This window comes from Gouania willdenowi, chromosome 12 (assembly GCF_900634775.1).
Source record: "Gouania willdenowi chromosome 12, fGouWil2.1, whole genome shotgun sequence".
Taxonomy (NCBI): Eukaryota; Metazoa; Chordata; class Actinopteri; order Blenniiformes; family Gobiesocidae; genus Gouania; species Gouania willdenowi.
Window position 1 is genome coordinate 4011814 of NC_041055.1, and position 6000 is coordinate 4017813.

Sequence of the window (6000 nt, forward strand, 5' to 3'; positions counted from 1 at the left end):
AGAATCAGCAAAAGTTTAACCTTTTTGAAAAATGTAAATAAACAGTTTGATAAACATATAACTTGTTTTTGATATTTGTACTTGAATTACAGTTAGTAACCATTTAGTTGTTCTCACAAAAAGATAATCAATCAATCAATCTTTTATTTGTATAGCGCCAAATGATAACCAATGGTGTCTCAAGACACTTTACAGTAGAGCAGTCTTAAGGACGGACTCTTCATTTTATGGATACACACATATGCATATATACGTATATACACATACATATGTATCCCACACCCAACATGAATTCATCATGGCGGCAAGGAAAACCTTCTGTTAAGCAGCAGGAACCTTGTGTGGATCCCATTCCTATGATGAACAGCCATCCACGTTATGCTGTGTTGGGTGTGTGCAGAGGAAAGGGTGGAGACAGAGCCGCTGAGTCTCTGTAACTCCACACTGAGGATGCCACGGACCTGCAAGACAAAAGCCAGAAGGAGTACAGGAGCAAACACACAAGGGAAGAAGCAGACATAGAGGGAGTGTTTGAGAGAGGAATGGGACCCTCTCCGGTCTCTCTCTAACCTAAATGACCTCTCTCTTAACGCCCTCTCCAACCGAGCATGCCAGATCCCCCCCCCGGGCAGTCTATGCCTATTGCATCTTAACTATGAGCTATGAGCTGGTTCCTAACTAAAAGCTTTATCAAAGAGGAATGTTTTGAGCCTAACCTTAAAGGTAGAGAGGGTGTCTGCCCCCCGAACCGTGGTTGGTAGATGGTTCCAGAGAAGTGGGGCCTGATAAGTGAAAGCTCTTCCTCCTATACTACTTCTAGAGACAAATGGAACAACGAGTAGTCCAGCATTTTGAGACCGTAGTGTTCTGGGGGGATTGTATGGCACTACAAGCTCCTTGAGATAGACTGGTTCCTGTCCATTTAGGGCTTTATAAGTGAGAAGAAGAATCTTGAATTCTATTCTATATTTTATGGGAAGCCAATGCAGAGAGGCTAATACAGGAGTAATGTGATCTCTTCTCCTAGTTTTAGTCAGTACACGTGCTGCAGCATTTTGAACCAGCTGAAGTGTCTTAACACTAGAAGTCCCACAGAGGTGTCAAATGAACTTTTTACCTATAAAAGCCAGAGATGGGTCATTTGACCCAAAGGATTTGAGCTAACGCCTGTCCTCAGCTGCTTTTGTTATGTCAATGAGGCAGTAAGTGTCGCACCACAGGAGGGGCCCTGCATCCTGGGTTCAGGAAGAATTTCAGTTAATATATAGTTATATACAGTTGCATTGATATTTTAACTCTTTTTGGTTTTTTTTACATGTGTTAATGGACTATGTAAGAAATATATATTTAAAATTCTCATAAGGTGGAGGCTTTAACCCTCTATGACACAGCAACCTTTTTTCCTGACTTTGTCATTTTTTGTATAACATCTACAATTTTTCTGGTTACTTTTTTTATTTTTAAATGCCAACTTTCCAACACAAGCTTCATTCAAAAAGAACACAAAAATTATTTATTTTTAATGACTGTGTGGTGGAAGCAGTCAGCTATTTATTCCCCACAGCACAAAAGGCTGCATGAAAATAGGCTATTCCTATAGGTATGGAAATTATCCCAGCTCCTCCCTACCCCACCCCAACCTGTGAACATACTCTGAACACATTCTGAACATGCTATGATTTCATCAAAGTTCATAAATTCTGATGCACATCAGTGTCTTGACCAGGTTGTGAAGGGACTTCTGGGGGGATATAGAAATCCCTGGGACTTCTAGTGTTAAGCGACTTGCTCGGGCAGCCTGCTAAAAGAGAATTACAATAATCCAGTCTAGAGGTAACAAAAGCATGGACTAGCTTTTTGGCGTCGCCCTGAGACAGGATAGATCTGATTTTAGCAATGTTACGGAGATGAAAGAAGGCAGTTCTTGACGTTTGTTTTATGTGAGAGTTGAAGGATAAATCCTGATCAAATAGAACCCCAAGGTTTCTAACAGTTGTGCTTCATGCCAGAGTAATGCCATCTAGGGCAGTTAGGCTAGCATAGGTTTCTCTAAGGTGTCGCGGGCCCAGTACAATGACCTCAGTCTTGTCTGAGTTAAGAAGAAGAAAATTTTGGTCCATCCAGGCCCTAATGTCCTTTAGACAGGCCTCAAGTTTAGATAGCTGATTTGTCTCACCTGGCTTCATTGATACATACAGTTGGGTATCATCAGCATAGCAGTGAAAGTTAACAGAGTATTTTCTCAAAACATTACCAAGGGGGATCATATAGATACAGAAGAGGATTGGACCTAGCACAGAGCCCTGAGGAACCCCGTAGCTTACTTTAGTGTACACAGAAGACCTATTATTCACATGTACAAACTGGTACCTATCAGATAGGTAGGACTTAAACCAGTTTAGGGCAGTCCCTGTGATTCCAAGTAATTCCTCTAATCTCTCTAGTAGAATATAGTGATCTATAGTGTCAAAAGCTGCACTAAGATCTAATAAAACCAGCACTGAGAGTCGTCCTTCATCTGAAGCCCAGAGTAGATCATTAGTTACTTTAACTAAAGCAGTCTCTGTGCTGTGTTGAGCTCTAAAGCCTGACTGGAAGTCCTCGAACAGGCTGTTGTTTTGAAGAAATTCACAGAGCTGAGCTGCCACAACTTTCTCAAGAATCTTTGAAATAAAAGGAAGATTAGATATAGGCCTGTAGTTTGCTAAAGTGCTGGAATCAAGAGTAGGTTTTTTGAGAAGGGGTTTGATTACAGCTACTTTAAAGGACTGTGGCACGTAGCCTATTGATAGGGATATATTTATTGTCTCCAACAAAGATGGGCAGACCAGGGGAACAACTTCTTTAAACAGCTCAGTTGGGATTGGATCTGAAAGGCAGGTCGATGGTTTGGAGGATGAAATAATAGAGTTAAGTTCCTGAAGTCCTATATGTGTGAAACAGTTTAGGTTAGGCCTATTTACATTTAATGGTACAGCAGGCCCAGGTGAAGGCAGGGAGTGGCTAATTTTATCTCTAATCTTATGAATTTTATGGTTAAAAAATGTCATAAAGTCCTCACAGCTGAGGGCTAGAGGAATCATGGGCTCAATAGAGCTCTGACTTTGTGTTATCCTGGCTACAGTGCTGAAAAGGTACCTCAGATTATTTTTATTTTCTTCAATTAGTGAGGAGTAGTATGTAGATCGACTATGTCGTAAGGCTGTCATGTATTTACTATGGCTTTCTTGCCAGAGTATTCGTGACTCCTCTGTTTTATTGGAGCGCCACATTCTCTCTAATTTACGGGTTGTTTGTTTAAGTGTGTGAGTTTCAGAGCTAAACCACGGAGCTTTCCTCTGACGTTTAATAGTTTTTCCCTCAATGGGGCAATTGAGTCCAAGGTGGATTTTAGTAGACTAGCAGAGCTATCGACAAGCAGATCCAGTTGAGAGGGGTTATAATTAATGTCATAGTTATTTATTGGATGGTGCACTGAGTTTAAGGCAGCAGGAATGGCCTCTTTAAATTTAGCCACAGCACTATTGGACAGATTTCTACTCCTAACTATTTTATTACACAGTGCGAGATCCTCTAGGATAATGTTAAAAGATATTAAAAAGTGATCTGATAGCAGAGGATTTTCAGGGTAGACTTTTAGTTCATTAATATCAAGGCCATATTGATTTAGGGATTTAGGATTTAGGGAAATCATAAATAAATATTTCATAAATAATGTTTTAGGACAATATCACACAGTGCTCAGAAAACTTTCCATTCAGTTTGCCTTCTTTTTCCCTGCAGGGAAGATGCCTTTTTTTTTTTTGGTACTCTTTTATTTAGTTTAGAATAAATAATTTCTTATTACTTCATCACATCCTTGTCTGGATCTCATTTTCAACACAGAGCATTCTCAACTGAGTTTAAAACGAGGGCAACCGTAAATTTGCTGTGACACCTGGATAAAGGAGGAGGGTTGACACTAGCAATAGGCGATATGGACTAAAAAAATTATCCCGATAATAGGGATGTAACGATTAATCGTAAGGCAGTTAAAAATCGATTCATAGGTATCACGGTTGATATCGATTTTCTGAAAATTGAATCGCAGTATTTTTTTTAACCAGCAGAGGGCGCTATCCACAAGTGTAGGCGGTGGGCGGAGTCTGCTAATACTTTCTTTCTGGCCGCCTTCTACTCTTAAATATGTTAATAAATGATTCATTACCCCTTAAGCACCAAAAGAATATCTGTAATATTACTTGAATATCTGTAAAAGTCACGTTTTTCTATTAGCTCTGTCTGCTAGCATAGCTTCTCTTCTTCACTGCAAGATATCTGCATGTCAACCGACCACTGTGTTACCAGCGCCCTCTGCTGGTCCAAACAAATATGACGTAAATCACTGCAATTACGGTTTTTTTTTTTTAAAGTCCAATTGTTAAGGCACAAAATACATTTTCAGTTGCACTTTTAAAAGAAAAAGAACTATCATGCAGTTTTGCATTGTTTATTATAGAACCAGAATTTAAATTAATAGGCTTCATTTTCATTTGTATTATTCCTTTATTTATTTCATTCTAGCCTTATTTTTTAGTTAAATTGCATTGTTTTGAATAGTTTATCAAGGAATTCTTTTGACAATGAAAAATAAAAGGAAAATACAGTATTTTCTAGTTTTTTTCCAAAAAAAAAAAAGAATTTGTTTACAGTCCCATTTTGTAAAATAAATCGTGAGAGAATCGTATCGTGAACCCAGTATCGTGAATCGAATCGTATCGGGAGTTGAGTGAATCGTCACATCCCTACCCGATAATGATAAACATCACGATAAATAAAAAACTATAAATAAATTAAACAAATTCCCAACTTAAAGAGCAAACAGGTTAATTACAAATGCAAATAAATGTGAATACATCAACACTAGACACATTTAAAAAGGCTACAATAACTGCTGACTCAAAGAGTTCATGAGCTGATATTTTATGGAAAATTTTAGTGCATGTGGGTCACTATTAGTGTTATTGTAAAAAAAAAAAAAAAAAAAAGCACAAATAACTCCATCAGTGTTTTTACTGTTGCTGAATCTTGTTTCATTTATCATATGAGTTACATAAAGTTATAGTTAATAAATATCTCTCTGATTTCCTATAATTAAACCAGATCACACTGATGATTTAATCATTCAGTATATTTAGGTGTAATAATCTCAATAGTTACATTAGTTTAATGGGACCAGCTTTGTCTGTGAACACGTGAAATATAATTAAAAAATAGTGAATAGTGACATTAGTATTTATGCTAACATTTATTTCACACAATGTGTGACATGTTTAGCTTTTATTCTTCAATACAAGTGTTAAATCTGACCATAAACAAATCAGTGGCTTTATGACAGTAAGACTTGTTCTTTTTAATTGGTCTATTATTCCTTATATGGAATGGTTAGCATTAGCTCTTAGCCCAGTCTATGTGTCGGTGGGTTAGCTTAGCATAGTTAGCTTTAGTTGAGTTTCCAGTTCATAATCGTTGCTATGGGTTCATCTCTGTCCCCGTTTTTGTGGAACTTTGGGTGGAGCTGACGGAGGAACTTGGACCGGTTCACTTTGTTGGATGGTTGTCTGGTTTTAACCAAGTAACGGTCCATGATGCATCGCAGCTCAGCAGCTTCAGGTAACCGTGACGAGCACCGCTGTCTGTGGGTGTGAGAGGGGGCTCAGGGGCGGGGGGCGGTGGTGCACACCACGGAGGCTCCGCTGCGGAGCTGCCGTGAACAGCGCTCCGCTCCAGAGAATAAGTTGTTGTCAACAAACTTGTGAGCAGTTTTGGCTCCTGGAACCAGGTTTTTAGGGGCATTCTTGCCTAAATTGAGGGACAAATGGTCCGTGGCCCTCGCTAATTTCTGACATGGGCATTTATTGTTTATATCGTGGGATGACGTATTCTTGACGATATATTCCACATTGTTAGTTGACAGGTAGTCATGGTAACTCAGGATGAAGTTCTAAAATGGATAAAACC